The following is a 17837-nucleotide window of genomic DNA, read 5'->3' on the forward strand; positions in this document are numbered from 1 at the left end:
TCCTGTTGTGGGCGGCACGGTGGCACAATGGTTAGCACTGCTGCTTCACAGATCTAGGGACCTGGGTTAGATTCCCGGCTTGGGTCACTGTCTGTGTGGAATTTGCACATTCTCCTCATGTCTGCGTGGGTTTCCTCCGGGTGCTCCGGTTTCCTCCCACACTCCAAAGATGTGCAAGTTAGGTTGATTGGCCATGCTAAAAAATTGCCCCTTAGTGTCCTGAGATGCGTAGGTTAGAGGGATTAGCAGGTAAATATATAGGGATATGGGGATAGGGCCTGGGTGGGATTGTGGTCGGTGCAGACTCGATGGGCCAGATGGCCTTTTTCTGCACTGTAGGGTTTCTATGATTCTATGAGAAGGGTCAATAACCAGGCCCCATGGGTTTAAGGTAATGGGCAGGAGATTTAGAGTAGATTTGAGGAAACATTTTTTCACCCAGAGGATGGTGGGAATCTGGGACTCACTGCCTGAAAGGATGTTCGAGGTGGGAACCCTCACAACATTTAAGAAGCATTGAGATGAACACTTGAAACGGCATAGCATACAAGGCTGTGGACCAAATGCTAGAAAATGGGATTAGAGTTGATGGCCGACACAAACACGATGGGCTGAAGGGCCTCTTTCTGTCCTGTATGACTCTACAACATGTCCTTGGCGCCATATCAAAATATTGTGTCGAGGTAGGTCATGCACAGGTGCAGAAGACAGTATTTCATGAAAGCAATGGTGCTTCAGGAGTGTATTAAGTGAATGACGAGAGAATGTGAATGCATCTGTGCAAAGTATCACTAATGGGTTGGATAAGGAGAAATGTCCATGGTAATCCACTGGTAGTCATTGACTTCAGGAAGCGTAAAGGAGGACTTGCCCTGTCTACATTTATGGGGACAAAGTAGAAATGATTGCAAACTTGAGTTTTTAGGTGTCCAGATCACCAACAACCTGTCCTGGTCCCTCCATGCCGACGCTACAATTAAGCAAGTCCACCAATGCCTCTATCTTCTCAGGAGACTAAGGAAATTTGGCATGTCCGCGACAACTCTCATAACTTCTACAGATGCACCATAGAAAGCATTCTTTCTGGTTGTATCACAACTTGGTATGGCTCCTGCTCTGTCCAACAATGCAATAAACCACAAAGGGTCGTGAACAAAGCCCAGTCCATCACTCAAACCAGCCTCCCATCCATTGGCACTGTCTACACTTCCCGTTGTCTCAGAAAACCAGCCAGCATAATTAAGGACCCCACGCATCCCGGACATATTCTCTTCCACCTTATTCCATCGGGAAAAAGATACAAAAGCCTGAGGACACGTACCAACCAAATCAAGAACACCTTCTTCCCTGCTGCCATCAGACTTTGAATGGACCTACCTTGCATGAAGTTGATCTTTCTCTACATCCTAGCTATGCCTGTAACACTATAGTCTGCACTGTCTCCTTTCCTTCTCTAAGAATGGTATGCTTTGTCCGTATAGCGTGCAGGAAACAATACCTTTTACTGTATATCAACATATGTGGCAATAATATATCAAATCAAATAGTAGAATTGGGTTGTAAGTTTTGGAGATAGAACTATGGATAGTTGATCTTGAAGCATTGTGAAAAGAAGAGTGAGAAAACGTACTTTAAACATTGTATTCCTTCATTAGCTGTACTACGGCTGGTAGGACAATCATAAGTGTGGATTACAGCATTTCACAATTACACCATGAAAGTCAGAGGGTGCAATCTTACGAAAATAATTCGAATTGCCAAATGAATGAGAAAACGGGAGTTTCAGATTTGCTTTTTGGGCAAGTTTGAAAGTGCAATCATCACATTTTTGGAAAGAAGTACGATTCTCACCAGCAGAGGGGTGGAGCAAATTTGTGCCAGACTTGGTAACAGTATTGAAACAACTGAAGGGACAAGCATGAAATTGGTTGCTGAAGTGTGAGAAGGCAGCGAAGAACTGAGACTATCTCTGCAGCTGGCTTGTGATGCCTTGCCATATGGTATGGGAGTAGTTCTATCCCATGTGATGGCAAATGGGGATGACAGGCCCATTGCTTTCACGTCTACGTCACTCTCCAAAGCGGAGAAGTACACGCAAGTAGAGAAGGAGGCATTTTTTGTGTTACCAAATGACACCACTATCTATATGGCAGGCAGTTCTGACAGACTGCTGACTACGATTTTGGGACCTCACACAGGGATTCCATCAATGGCCGCAACTCGGTTACAGCGATGGATGCACAGATATTATCTGCCCACTCATACAAGATTAGCTACCGCCAATTGGACCAGCATGCAAATGCTGGTGCTTTATCCAGGCTACTGCGTTGAGTAATAAAGAGGACCCGGATGAGATTACCCAAATCATGTAGTTTTCACAAGATGACAAGGTACCAATTACCGCTACACAGGTGAAGAATGCCACACAGACGGATCCCATACTAAGTCAAGTGGTAGACTTTGTCCACAACGGAAGAACAAGCCAGAAGAAGAACCTGGAACTGAAAGCATATCTAAGGCATCGGTGGGAATTGTCAGTGCAGAACGGATGTTTGATGTGGGGCATGTGGGTTGTCGTTCCCATTTTTCCCTTTGATGGGGACAATGTACTGGAGCAACTGCAGCAAGGACATCCAGGGGTGGTACGGATGAAAGTGATGGCCCGCAGTAATGTGTGGTGGCCTAAGGTGGATGTGAGCATAGAGGAAAAAGTGGGCTGTTGTGTATTATGATCCAAAATTCATAAGGCACTGACTGCGCCACAATTGCAACCTTGGAAATGGCCAAGGGAGCCTTGGGAACTGTAAGGGGAAAATGCAAGGAGAACACACTTTAAAATGGTTGCCTGGCACATAGAGAGTTAACTGGGAAAGGAGCCAAAAAGCAGACACCGGCTCCCACTTATCAGAAATCACTTTAAATCAAAACTTAATAGACAAGCCATTTCTAAATCACAGACAGTGACTCATAGTAAACAAACACCTCAGGAAGCCAAGCCAAGGGTCGAGATATCTTTTAAGATAAGGAAAACCCGAAACAAAGGGAATAGATTAGCCATAGGAAGAGCGGGAAATATGAATGCGAGGAAACCAATTAACACCTGTATGGGCCGAAACCAACCACTGATAGATACAGACATCAGGAAATGTACCCATTCATAAGAACAATACTATGTTAAATGTCTATATCTGTTTGTACCTGCCTAAAACGATGTGATAATGTTCAAATCACCGGTCCATCCATTGTGTAAAAAGTATAAAGATGGACCGCTCCCGACATTTTACCGAGAAAAGGTTTGCTACAGACATGTGCCTTGTCTCCACGGAGCTCCGTTAAATAAATCGTATTTTCTGAATCTCGAAGTCTGACTACTAGTGGATTTTTCCCACAACAGGAACGGATTCAGTTTGATTTTGCGGGACCCCTGGAAGGCCATTTGCTGCTGGTGGCCATTGATGCACACTCAAAGTGGCTGGAAGTGATAAGTATGAGGTCGATGATCACAGAAAGGAGTCTCGACAAGCTTGATGACATGTTAGCTCGGTTTGAATTTCCAGACTCGTTTGGACTTCCGAACAGGTTGAAAGCGATAACGGACTGCAGTTCAGTTCACGGGACTTTGTGGATTGCTTGGATGGAACTGCATAGAATTTGTTATGTTCTGTCTGCGCCCTACCACCCAGAGACCAATGACTTAGTAGAGCGTTTTATACATTCTGTTAAACCCTCCCTGAAGGCCTCACGTGCAGACACATGACACGTTTTTAAATGGGTATAGCAACATTCCCCATGCAACAACCAAATGCTCCCCAATAGCATTAATGTTTGGAAGCCACTTGCATACAGAGGCTAGGTGAGACAAGAAGAGTGGTGGAGAGAAACAAGGAGGCACAGGTGGCCCATCGAGCTGAGCATGCCGAGATGAGGGCATCCCAGAAGGGCAAGTTGGTACCTGCCAGGAACTACTTTTTCGAGGTAATTGTGTGTTCCGGCCACAATTATTGCTAGGAACAGGGCCATTGTTTTCCAGTGAAAACGCGGAATGAGTTGGTTGGGTGACAGCATATGGACCAACTGTTTTCAGCAGTGCTAACCACTGTGCCACCGTGCCACCCCAATATTGAACCACTTTAAAAATCTGTCTTTTTCACTCTTTGTCATTTTTCATTCACGCTGTGATCTTACTGCAGATGCTTTCCTCTCTGCTTGTGTGCTATTCTATCATTTTCATCATAAACTACACAAACAAATCTTGAGAAGGAGACACTTTTGACCTTTCAAAATTTATTCACCCACAAATAAATCATCCCCCATTGCAGCAGCTGGCTGCTTCTAAAATGACTTTTGGCTTTTAGTGCACTGCCCTCTGCCACGGAGGTCTTGGAGGAAAAAGAGCAGAGAGCCTGGACATACCACTAACTCTCGATGGGTTGATTAAGTCCATTGCATCCTTTGAGAAAAGTAAAACTCCTTGAAGTGATGTTGTACAAAAACAGAAAATGCTGGAAAATATCAGCAGGTCTGCTGGCATCTGTGGAGAGAGAATAGAGCCGACGATTCGAGACTGGATGACCCTTTGTCAGAGCTTAAAACAAAAGAAAATGGGACAAGACTTATTCACTGAAGGTTGGGGTGGGGTGGAATGGGCTGTAATTGATAGGAAAACCATAGACAAAAGGACAATGGGAATGTAAATGGTGATGATAAAGGCTAGCAATGGTACTAAGAGCATCCATTGGGAGATCCAATGATCATTTGGGTCTATAGCGGAGATATTGACAATAGTGTGCCTTTAAGAAATGTATTTGTGTCATGTTTTTCTGTCGGATTTTTTTAGCAATCTGTTCTATTCACCAGGTGCCACTTTGTCTATGACCAGCAGCCGAGATGTTGATTCTGCAGATGCATATTTGATCTCAATTGCTGGAATATTTGTTTTAATCTGGGCAAATCAGTTTCTTATTTTAACGTTTTCCCCTGGGGATTTTCTGAGTGGGACCTGATTAAATTGATTGACAAGAAAAATCATGTGACTGAGTGGGACTAGGCTTGCAAAGAGAAATAAGCTCAGTTGCTGCTTGGAATTGTTAGAGACAAGTACCTCTCTCTGTCTGGATTTGGAGACTGGGATCCGCCGGAGGCTGCTGTATGGGAGTCAGAAGACAGGTGTCTTTCTGTATTTGTCCAGAGGAATTAAAAGGCTGGAAATCTGGCATCCACATGAGCTGATTTTATTTTTTTGATGCTAACCTATACTGAAGAAGGATTTATGTCTGTGGGGATATTGCTTATATTGGAACGACAGAGATAGCTAGCTGATTAGAATTGTACCTTGTCATATTTAAGTATTTCAATTGGCAAAAGTTATCCTAATTATTTTTGTTATACTTTAAATGTGTTGTTAAATAAAATTTGTTTTAGTAAAAACATTCTAGTGGGTCAATCGAATCATACCTGGAGCAAAACATCTTACGCTTGCCATAATGCCAAAATTAAAAAAGTCGAGGCTCACTTAATAATATCCCTTGGAGTTTCTGAGCTGTCCCTAACAAGGTTAACTTTATTGAAACAGGAGCTTTTCAATGTATTTTTGCTGAGATATTTGTTTTACTCTATGGGCCCTATATTATCATTTTGATTCTAAGTGTTGGGTGGACTTGAAACTGGGAGTGTTTCAGATCTGACTTTAAGACCTATTCTGAGGTGCCCCCATACTCTGTCTGAAAAAAGTATCAGCGAGTCTGAATTGCGCTGCATAAGCCTGTGGGCCTGAAATCCTGCAGCTCCGAACGGCACCTCCAACTGTGCATGCGCAGACAAAATGATAGAGTGTCGCTTCCCTGCCACATCGCTCCTGGGCTGGATAATGCCTCCCCCTGGTCCCCACAGACATTGCCCCACCCCCACAACTTTACCGACCCCTATATCCCCCCCACTCCCCCGTCACCCAGACCGATCGCATGCCACTCCCCCTTCCCCTCTATTGATCATGGGCAGAGTGGCAGTGGACCCCCTCCCCCCGCCCCTTTCACACCCCCACGATCTCAAGCAGAGAGCTGTCGCACGCTGGGCAGTTACCTCCTCACTAACCCTCACTGACGGAGTGCCCGGATCGGACTTATATGGAGCATGTCTGTTTCCCGCCGATTCCAGATGGGCGAACGTGATGGTAAAGGGGGAAGTGCCGGTAAAGTTGGGCATGCAGCCCATTCAGTCAATTTAAACGCATGCAAATGCATTTAAATGGCCGTTGCGCCTGTTTCGGGCGCGGTCCCGATTGTGACCATTTTCGGGTCTTGGTAAAGGGGGAACCGGTGCGGAGGCGGACGCAGATCGAGCTACTCGCCTCACGCCCGACCTTACCAAGGTTTTGCGCCTGGAAGTGAGCGCAACGCGATGTTACAGTCAGGCCTTGTATGTTTTTGTTCCTTGGTAAATGTCAGTTAAACTTACAGAATAGGTTTGCAAAACTGACAATGTTTCAGCAATTACACAAAGTCTATATCAAATACATATCAATGCTTGAAAGTTAGCAACACGCTTCCCTTGTGTATGTGGGATGCATAGTCCTTTAAGGGAGCAACACATGTGACCCTTCGGAGGATGCTGCATCAAGGTGTGCGTAGATCCTCGGTACACAAACACCAAGTGTCACTATGTACTGAGGTTCTACCTGTCTCCCGTGTTGTGAAGGATGGGTCTGGCCACACTGCTGCAGAATGATCCAAGGAGTTGTATAATGCCTCCCACCTGTCCTTTGTGGAAAACTTTACGCAGAAAAATGCCTTTGACCACAAGTCCATCAGGCAGTGGTCTGCTCATAATGTCCTAGAGGATCTACGGGGAAAGAAGTTGGTGGATCCTGTTGGATGGTTCCCTGAGCAGACTGTCAGAGTAATCTGGCAAATGTCTCATCATCAGAACTTTCAAACATGCACCAAGACCTAGCTTGGCCGGTGGTGAGAAAAACCCTCCCCCTCAGATCCTTCCTACATGCCCGGAGTATCATCCCTTGCCCTCGAGGTGACCGTGGTGTGGAATGGGCCTTTGCAAAGAAGGTCTGGAGAGAGATGAGGTAGTTTTGTGGAAGTTTATCCTGAACAGCTCTGTCATGTAGGACTCTGTTATCTACAGGTTGTTCCCAGGGATGCACACCAAGACAAACATCTGATGTTGCTGGAGGGTCATTGACCTGGTGAAAAACGCTCTTTGACCTGCCTGAAGCCTGATGGTCTCCCAGTACAAGGAGTTGTCCCCGACTGAGTGTTGCAGACTGGCACATTCCAAAGCCAAAGACCACGTGCTGAGGGATGCACTAAAGCTTGGGGCAGCTGCTGCACAGACGCAATGGAGAAGGTTGCTGTCTAAGACCTTTTAACCACCATGAACTGAGGGGAGTAGAACCTCCTCGGACCAAATGACTCACTGAATGCATGCAGTAAATATTACATGTACTGAAGCACCTCGGAGTGTGACTTTTTCTACATAGACATCCTTTAAAATAACTTTGCAACATTTCAAAGACCATTGTGAAATGTCTGAAGCGTTTCCTTTTAACGTATTGAAGCATCTCAGAATGTTACTTGATGTATGAAAAGAGCCTGAATATTATTGCTTTTTGTGTGATGGTCATTTTGGAATACAAAGAACAAAGAAAATTACAGCGCAGGAACAGGTCCTTCGGCCCTCCAAGCCTGCACCGACCATGCCACCCGACTTAACTAAAACCCCCTACCCGTCCAGGGACCATATCCCTCTATTCCCATCCTATTCATATAATTGTCAAGACGCCCCTTAAAAGTCACTATCGTATCTGCTTCCACTACCTCCCCCGGCAACGAGTTCCAGGCACCCACCACCCTCTGTGTAAAACATCTGCCTCGTACATCTCCTTTAAACCTTGCCCCTCGCATCTTAAACCTGTGCCCCCTAGTAATTGACTCTTCCATCCTGGGAAAAAGATTCTGACTATCCACTCTGTCCATGCCTCTCATAATCTTGTACATTTCTATCAGGTCACCCCTCAATCTCCATCGTTCCAGTGAGAACAAACCAAGTTTCTCCAACCTCTCCTCATAGCTGATGCCCTTCGTACCAGGCAACATCCTGGTAAATCTTTTCTGTACCCTCTCCAAAGCCTCCACATCCTTCTGGTAGTGTGGCGACCAGAATTGCTACATTCCAAATGCGGCCTAACTAAGGTTCTACAAAGCTGCAACATGACTTGCCAATTTTTAAACTCAATGCCCCGGCCGATGAAGGCAAGCATGCCATATGCCTTCTTGACTACCTTCTCCACCTGCATTGCCACTTTCAGTGACCTGTGTACCTGTACACCCAGGTCCCTTTGCCTATCAATACTCTTAAGGGTTCTGCCATTTACTGTATATTTCTTATTTGTATTAGACCTTCCAAAATGCATTACCTCACATTTGTCCGGATTAAACTCCATCTGCCAGCTCTCCGCCCAAGTCTCCAATTGATCTATATCCTGCTGTATCCTCTGATGGTCCTCATCGCTATCCGCAAATCCACCAACCTTTGTGTCGTCCGCAAACTTACTAATCAATCCAGTTGCATTTTCCTCCAAATCATTTATATATATTACAAACAGCAAAGATCCCAGCACTGATCCCTGAGGAACGCCACTTGTCACACCCCTCCATTCAGAAACGCACCCTTCCACTGCTACCCTCTGTCTTCTTTGACCGAATAAGAGTTTTAACAACACCAGGTTAAAGTCCAACAGGTTTATTTGGTAGCAAATACCATTAGCTTTTGGAGCGCTGCTCCTTCGTCAGATGGAGTGGAAATTTCCACTTAAGGCGGCACGGTAGCACAGTGGTTAGCACTGCTGCTTCACAGCTCCAGGGTCCTGGGTTCAATTCCCGGCTCGGGTCACTGTCTGTGTGGAGTTTGCACATTCTCCTCGTGTCTGCGTGGGTTTCCTCCGGGTGCTCCGGTTTCCTCCCACAGTCCAAAGATGTGCGGGTTAGGTTGATTGGCCATGCTAAAAATTGCCCCTTAATGTCCCGGGATGCGTACGTTAGAGGGATTAGTGGGTAAATATGTAGGGATATGGGGGTAGGGTCTGGGTGGGATTGTGGTCGGTGCAGACTCGATGGGCCGAATGGTCTCTTTCTGCACTGTAGGGTTTCTATGATTATAATGTTTTCACAGATTTATGAATAAAGTATATTTTTGGAAAGAAAATGTGCCCAGGGACTGCCCTGGAGCAGTGGAGTTGGAGTGTGAAGCCTGCAAGACATAATAAATAAAATACCTGCTGCATTTTTCCACCGTCTGGCTGGAGATTAAGTTCTATGAGTCCAAGGAAGCAGAATACATAAAACTAGCGACAAAGATGGTAACCAACGGTTTGTAGGATCACGGACCGTGTGCCGTGATCCACTGTAAGGGAATAAGAAACCCCGAGAAGATCAATTAGTACCATTAAAAAAAAAACGGACTGGTCGCTGTCAACATTTACAGAGTCCTGTCTCCACGGTTGGGGCTGTCAGGTCTCGTGCCTAGCTTTTTGGGGTGGGAGAAACCCTGCTGGCAACAAAGCAGCTTGTTAAATGAACCGGGCACCATCAACATTTACAAGGTCTTGCCTCCACTGTTGCCACCGGCAGGCTTTGGGCCTAGGTATTCGAGAGCCGGAGAAACCCTGCTGGCAGCAAAAGTAAAGGAAAATGGCGGGCCAATTCAGCTCAATGGGCGCATTGAATGGGGAAGCCGAGTCAAGGACGGACCTAACGTTTTTACAAGTGGGACCAGGGTGAGACCATCACCTAAGTTGTCCCTAGTGTAAAAAGACTAGAGTATGTTGAATTTGGGACCTTCTTTCAGGATGTCCTGCAGGATAGGCTTGTATATTGTCTCGAACAGAAAGCAATTCAACAGACTACTGGCAGAGGTATAACTGGTTTTCAAAAAGGCTCTGGAAATTGCGATGTCAATGGAATGCGCTACCAATGGGGCAGCACAATTAAGAGCTAGCATGAGGGTGCACAAGTTGACGGAAACGCCGAAGAGGCAATCATGGCCTGAGGAATGCCACCATGTGGCCATATGTCTCACAGCAGGCCAGTTGTTGGACGAGGGAGGCTCAGTGTTGGAACTGTAACAAAGTGGGCCACATTGCCCAGAACTGCAAAGCGCTCGTGCCCCAGGAGAAGGGGAACTCAAAGCGTCCAGTGTGGAAACTGAGGAAGAAATGGCAAGTGGCAAGTGCAATTGAGGACGAGGAGTCCGTGGGGTCTGCGGCTGAAGCAGAGCAGGTTGAGAAGATGCGGTTTTGAATGTGCATGGAGTAGCAAACTATTTCTGGACGATAGTTTGGAATGACTAAAGTGAAAGGGAAACTGGTGAAGATGGAGATAGACATGGGTGTGGCAGTATCGCTGATCCCAGAATCCATATATAGAAAAACGTTGAGTCACCTACTCCTGAAGCCAGCAAACATCACTCTGAGGACATACATGGAACAGCGGTCCCTCTTAAAGACTATGTCTTGGCCAAGATACAGCTGAAAGACCAGTGCATTGAATTATCTTTGTTGTAAAAGGTGACTACCCCATTTTGTTCGGACGATCCTGGCTGAAAATGTTGAAATTGACCTGGGAGGTAGTTAACAGATAGGTAGTTAACATGGGTCTCGATCAATCCTGAGGCTTGGGAACGGATCCACTTTGATTTTGCGGGTGCGCTATAAGGCCATTTGCTGCTGGTGGTTGTTGACTCACACTCAAAGTGGCCGGAAGTGATATGTCTGAGGTTGATGACCACAGAAAGAAGCCTTGATAAGCTTGATGACATGTTCGCGAGGTTTGGATATCTAGACCAGGTTGTAAGCAACAAGTAGAGATGAGATGGTTTTTGTCGAAGTCCAGCCCGAATAGCTCCGTGACGTAGGACTCTGTGTGCTCTACAGGGCTGTTCCCAGCGACGTACTCACTCCAAGACAAATATCAGATGTTGCTGGAGGGTCATCGACTCGGTGAAAGATGCAATGGGCTAGCCTGACCCTGGGCAAACTACCTTTTTTTTGAGAAGAGTGGTGGACAATTAAAAAACTAACTTGAGAATGAGGCTCCATAAACGTTCCATCCTTAACTGACAGGGAAGCCTAGCACATTTGCAATTATACAAGCTTGAAATATTTGTAACCATTTTCAGCCAGAAGTGCCAAATGAATGATTAACCTCAGTCTTCTGATACTCCCAGCATCACAGATCTCCATCTTACATCAATTCAATTCACTCCACAATATATCAAGAACAGCTGAAGATACTGGATATAACAAAGGGTATGGACCCTGACAACATTCCAGCAATAGTATTGAAGACTTGGCTCAAAACCTAGCCACGATTTCAACTAAGCTGCTCCAGTACAACTGTAACACTGGCATCTGGCCAACAATGTGGAAACCTGACCAGATATGTCCTGTCCAAAAGAAGCAGGACAATCCAATCCAGCCAGTTGAAGCCTCCCCAGGTGCTTGGGGGCAGGACTTGGGTAGTGCCCCTTGGGAGCCCGGCACCAGGAGCAATCGACGGCAGAACCCGATGTCTGTAGGGGAGAGGTGGGGCAGTGACAGGAGATCTCTAAGTGTCATGTACATGTGGACACAATACACTGGGAGATCGCGGCGCCTGTGCAGTGGCATCCGTGCAGCTCAGCAGCCGACTTCCTGGTGAGATTAGGCTCTGCTCCCTCTCCCTGCTGGCGAGAATCACGTTGTGGCTTTTTTTTAACTAAGTGCCATAAGATTGCATATCTCAACTCACTGAAGAAACAAGTCTGAAACTCATCTGTTTTTCGCTTGTTCAGCACTTAGAATATTTTTGGTAAGATTGTCCCCGAAAGAGGCCCTTTGGCCCATCATGTCTGCCCTGACCTTCACAAATTCCATTTTCAGCACTTGACTGTCACCTTGTATGCTGTAGAGTTTCAAATGTTCATCTAAATGGTTCTTAAATGTTGTGAGGGTTCCCGCCTCCACCAACATTTCAGGAAGTGAGTTCCAGATTCCCACCGCACTCTGGATGAAAAAGTTTTTCCTCAAATCCCATTACCCTTCCTGTTCATTTTCTCTGCCTGTCCATAACATTTTAATGATCTATGCATCCTCAAGTCTCTTTGGACTTCCACTTTGTTTATTTTCACTATTTAGAATGTACCCTCTTTTATCGTTTTTAAGTCCAAAGTGAATAACCTCACATTTGCCTTCATTGAATTCCATTTGTCACAGTTTTTCTCATTCACTAAACCCATCAACGTTTCTTTGTAATTTTATATTTGCATCTGCTCCTTACAATTCTGTCTTTTCTGTCAGTAGCAAAATTGGGCAGGTGGCTTTCTATTCCATCATCTAAATCATTAATAAAAACAGTGAACATTTGTAGAATTGTAACAGGCAAATATTATGGTATATGGGGTATAGACCTGAGATATTTTATCACTTTGAATATTGCACCACACAGTAGTAATCAGACTCATATTAGCAAACATAAGATTTGAGGTTCATAAAGTAAATACATACAGTGTAAGTCTCTGAACATTAAAATAAATGCACTCACAGTTCAATGCTGAACGAACTTTCTTGGTTTCTGCAGTTATGCTGTGAGTTTAGCACTTCCTGCTGGGAGGCACTCACAGGAATGACTGCCCTGACGTGATTATTCAAAACAAAACTTCGGTTCCCATTACAAATCTTTATCGCAAAGAAATGAAACTGAAACTTGTTGTTGGGCAATAACTTTCGTAAAGTGGCACTTAATGTCGAATTTGGTGGTGGTGCTTGGGGAGGGAGTGGGGGGGATAAGTAGGGAGGAGGGTCCGGTGCAGTGCTTGGGACAGAGGGGTGCAGATAGTGTTACACACCATAGCTTGGGGGCTTGGAAGGGAGGGGAGGAGTGGGAAGGGGGGGTGATGCAGGCTCATGTTCTCAATTTTGATATAAAAATTCTATGCTGTGCAGCACTGTCTCATTATTACTGTCCATTCATTTTTCCGTCAGTGATAAATGGGTGCAAGGACCAGAACAACACAGTAAGGGGAGTGATCTGGACACGCATTCACTCTCTTATTCTGCTCCCTCCCTAAAAACCAATACAGATTCTGGGCTCGGGAAGGCTGTAAACCCAGATTGAAAGGAGACCATTTCCACCCCCACTTTGATACAAGCTCTGCTGAGGCCAGCTCATAGGTTGTATTAGCAGATGTGAATAAATTGAACCTAACTCCTCAGCATGACCCTTGACCCCTGTTGTGACCAGAACTTGGAGCCTAGTCTTTCTCTAGCTCTGTTGTTTAGCATTTTTATTGGTCATTTTTATTAGTGATTATTTTTTAATTGATCAGTTTGTTGCTTTGACATTGAATTTTTTTTTGATCATCAAGTTCATAGCTTAACTTTTTTAGAAAAGTCTTTTTTAATATTGTGCCAATCTAGATCTCAGATTGCTAGGTATCTTGCTGAGAGGAGCGGCACGGCGGCACAGTGGATAGCACTGCCGCCTCACAGCGCCAGGGACCCGGGTTTAATTCCGGCCTCGGGTAACTGTCTGTGCGGAGTTTGCACATTCTCCCTGTGCCTGCGTGGGTTTCCTCCGGGTGCTCCGGTTTCCTCCCACAGTCCAAAGATGTGCGGGTTAGGTGGATTGGCCATGCTAAATTGCCCCTTAGTGTCAGGGGGATTAGCTAGGGTAAATGCATGGAGTTACATGTGTGAATATCACAGCTGTACTCTGGGAGGACACGTCGGAGGGCTCATACAGCGAGGCAATATGGGTAGAGCTCAGGAATAGGAAAGGTGTAGTCACAATGTTGCGGGTTTACTGTAGGCCACCCAACTACCAGTGGGAGATTGAGGAACAGATATGTAGGCAGATTTTGGCACGGTGTAAAAATAACAGGGTTGTTGTAGTGGGAGATTTTAATTTCTCCTATATTGGCTGGGACTCACTTAGTGCTAGGGGCGTGGATGGGGCTGAGTTTGTAAGGAGCATCCAGGAGGGCTTCCTGTAACAGTATGTAGATAGTCCAACTAGGGAAGGGGCCATACTGGACCTGGTATTGGGGAATGAGCCCGGCCAGGTGGTCGATGTTTCAGTAGGGGAGCAGTTCAGTAAGCTTGAAGGTACTGATGGATAAAGATAAGTGTAGTCCTCAAGTTAAGGTGCTAAATTGGGGGAAGGCTAATTACAACAATATTAGGCAGGAACTGAAGAATGTAGATTGGGGGCAGATGTTTGAGGGCAAATCAACATCTGGCATGTGGGAGGCTTTCAAGTGTCAGTTGATAGGGATTCAGGACCGGCACATTCCTGTAAGGATGAAGGATAAGTATGGCAAGTTTTGGGAACTTTGGATAACGAGGGATATTGTGAGTCTAGTCAAAGAGAAAAAGGAAGCATTTGTCAAAGCTAGGAGGCTGGGAACACATGAAGCAAGTGTGGAATACAAGGAAAGTAGAAAGAAACTTAAACAAGGAGTAAGAAGAGCTAAAAGGGGTCATGAAAAAGCATTGGCCAGCAGGATTAAGGAAAATCCCAAGACTTTTTACACATATATAAAGAGCAAGAGGGTAGCCAGGGAGAGGGTTGGCCCACTCAAGGACAAGGGAGGGAATCTATGTGTGGAGCCAGAGGAAATGGGCAAGGTATTAAATGAGTACTTTGCGTCAGTATTCACCAAAGAGAAGGAGTTGGTGGATGATGAGTCTGGGAAAGGATGTGTAGATAGTTTGAGTCATGTTGAGATCAAAAATGAGGAGGTATTGGGGTTCTTGAGAAACATCAGGGTAGACAAGTCTCCAGGGCCTGATGGGATATACCCCAGAATACTGAGAGAGGCAAGAGAGGAAATTGCTGGGGCCTTGAGAGAAATCTTTGTATCCTCACTGGCTACAGGGGAGGTGATGTGGAGATGCCGGCGTTGGACTGGGGTGAACATAGTAAGAGTTTTCACAACACCAGGTTAAAGTCCAACAGGTTTATTTGGTAGCAAATACCATTCGCTTTCGGAGTGCTGCTCCTTCGGCAGGTGGAGTGGAAAGCAGCGCTCCGAAAGCTAATGGCATTTGCTACCAAATAAACCTGTTGGACTTCAACCTGGTGTTGTTAAAACTCTTACAGGGGAGGTCCCAGAGGAGTGGACAATAGCCAATGTTGTTCCTTTGTTTAAGAAGGGTAGCAAGAATAATCCAGGTAATTACAGGCCGGTGAGCCTTACATCAGTGGTAGGGAAATTATTGGAGAGGATTCACCGAGACAGGATTTATTTCCACTTGGAAATAAGTGGATGTATTAGTGAGAGGAAACGTGGTTTTGTTAAGGGGAGGTCGTGTTCACGGGAACTTGATCGAGTTTTTCGAGGAAGTGACGAAGATGATTGATGAGGGTAGGGCAGTGGATGTTGTGTACATGGACTTCAGTAAGGCCTTTGACAAGGTCCCTCATGGCAGACTGGCGCAGAAGGTGAAGTCGCATGGGATCAGAGGTGAGGTGGCAAGGTAGATACAAAACTGGCTTGGTCAAAGAAGACAGAGGGAAGCAGTGGAAGGGTGCGTTTCTGAATGGAGGGCTGTGACAAGTGGTGTTCCTCAGGGATCAGTGCTGGGACCTTTGCTGTTTGTAATATATATAAATGATTTGGAGGAAAATGTAACTGGATTGATTAGTAAGTTTGTGGACGACACAAAGGTTGGTGGATTTGTGGATAGCAATGAGGACCATCAGAGGATACAGCAGGATATAGATCAGTTGGAGACTTGGGCGGAGAGATGGCAGATGGAGTTTAATCTGGACAACTGTGAGGTAATGCATTTTGGAAGGTCTAATACAGATAGGAAATATACAGTAAATGGCAGAACCCTTAGGAGTATTGATAGGCAAAGGGATCTGGGTGTACAGGTACAAAGGTCACTGAAAGTGGCAATGCAGTTGGAGAAGGTAGTCAAGAAGGCATACGGCATGCTTGCCTTCATCGGCCAGGGTATTGAGTTTAAAAATTGTTAAGTCATGTTGTCGCTTTATGGAATCTTAGTTAGGCCGCAGTTGGAATATAATGTTCAATTCTGGTCGCCACACTACCAGAAGGATGTGGAGGCTTTGGAGAGGGTACAGAAGGTACAGAGGGTACAGAAAAGATTTACCAGGATGTTGCCTGGTGTGGAAGGCATTGGTTTGCTCTCACTGGAGCGACGGAGGTTGAGGGGTGACCTGATAGAAGTCTACAAGATTATGTGAGGCATGGACAGAGTGGATAGTCAGAAGCTTTTTCCCAGGGTGGAAGAGTCAATTACTAGGGGGCATAGGTTTAAGGTGCAAGGGGCAAGTTTTAAAAGAGATGTACGAGGCAGATTTTTTACACAGAGGGTGGTGGGTGCCTGGAACTTGTTGCCAGGGGAACAAGGTGGAAGTGGATACGGTAGTGACTTTTAAGGGGCGTCTTGACCAGCACATGAATGAGATGGGAATAGAGGGATATGGTCCCCGGAAGCGTAGGGGGTTTTAGTTAAGTCAGGCAGCATGGTCGGTGCAGGCTTGGAGGGCCAAAGCGCCTGTTCCTGTGCTGTAATTTTATTTGTTCTTTGTTCTTATGGGGATAAGGCCTGGCTGGGATTGCAGTCGGTGCAGAGTCGATGGGCTGAATGGCCTCCTTCTGCACTGTAGGTTTCTATGATTCTAGAATGAAAGGCTCATTGGAGTCTGCTTGCTCTCGGAGACCAGCAAAATGTGTTATTTTTGTTCATGTAGAAACAGGAAGTATTAGAAATTCTCAGCACATCTTTTGACATCTGTGCGGAGAGAAAAAGGCCAGTGGCCCTTCGTCAGAACTAGTAAGGGGAGTGAAACCTGGACCTGAAACATTGGCTGGGATTTTAGCAGCTCGCCCCGCTCATCGATGGGCAGAGCAAGCCAGTAAAATTGTGCGAGAGCCGAGAATCATGAACGATGCTTTGGAGAAATACAAGAGTGTGTTCATTGGACCCTTAAAGAGACTGCAAGAACATGGGATTTCAAGGACTCTGTCAAATATTTAGAGCATGTTATCGATGGGGAAGGATTGCATAATGCGGGGGAGAGTTGGCGATCATACATAATGAAGGGGCCAAGACCTAAAAACTTGCCCTCAGCTGAGGTCCTCTTTGGTACTCATAAATTGTTATGGCAAAAAGTGGGCAAGTGGCTTTCTATTCCATCATCTAAATCGTTAATGAAAAACAGTGAACATTTGTAGAATTGTAACAGGCAAATATTATGGTATATGGGGTATAGACCTGAGATATTTTATCACTTTGAATATTGCACCACACAGTAGTAATCAGACTCATATTAGCAAACATAAGATTTGAGGTTCATGAGATAAATGCATGCAATGTAAGTCTTTACACATTAAAATAAATGCACTCACAGTTCAATGCTGAATGAACTTTCTTGGTTTCTGCTGTTGTTATGCTGTGAGTTTAGCACTTTCTGCTGGGAGGCACTCACAGGAATGACTGCCCTGAAGTAATTATTCAAAACAAAACTTCGGTTCCCAGAACAAATCTTTATCGCAAGGAAATGAAACTGAAACTTGTTGTTGGGCAATAACTTTCGTAAAGTGGCACTTAATGTCGAATTTAGTGGTGGTGCTTGGGGAGGGAGTGGGGGGAATGAGTTGGGAGGAGGGTCCGGTGCAGCACTTGGGACAGAGGGGTGCAGATAGTGTTACACACCATAGCTTGGAGGGGAGGGGAGAAAGGGGGAGGGGGGTGATGCAGGCCCATGTTCTCAATTTTGATGTAAAATTCTATGCTGTGCAGCACTGTCCCAAGTATT

General features: G+C 45.5%; 1 protein-coding gene across 2 annotated transcripts in view; it reads right to left on the reverse strand.

Moving 5' to 3' along the window:
* The window catches only part of LOC144496905 (interferon-induced very large GTPase 1-like), a 47647-nt gene extending 30108 nt beyond the window's left edge, over positions 1–17539 (reverse strand). The window contains exon 1 of one of the 2 annotated variants that reach the window (XM_078217514.1): positions 17428–17539. The gene's annotated coding sequence lies outside the window, so the exon portion shown is untranslated. Of the gene's footprint in view, positions 1–12587; positions 12650–17427 lie in introns of those variants that run through there. The other variant, XM_078217515.1, reaches the window with a different exon arrangement.
* Between the last annotated feature and the right edge of the window lie 298 nt (positions 17540–17837).

The sequence above is a fragment of the Mustelus asterias genome, chromosome 8 (assembly GCF_964213995.1).
Source record: "Mustelus asterias chromosome 8, sMusAst1.hap1.1, whole genome shotgun sequence".
Taxonomy (NCBI): domain Eukaryota; kingdom Metazoa; phylum Chordata; class Chondrichthyes; order Carcharhiniformes; family Triakidae; genus Mustelus; species Mustelus asterias.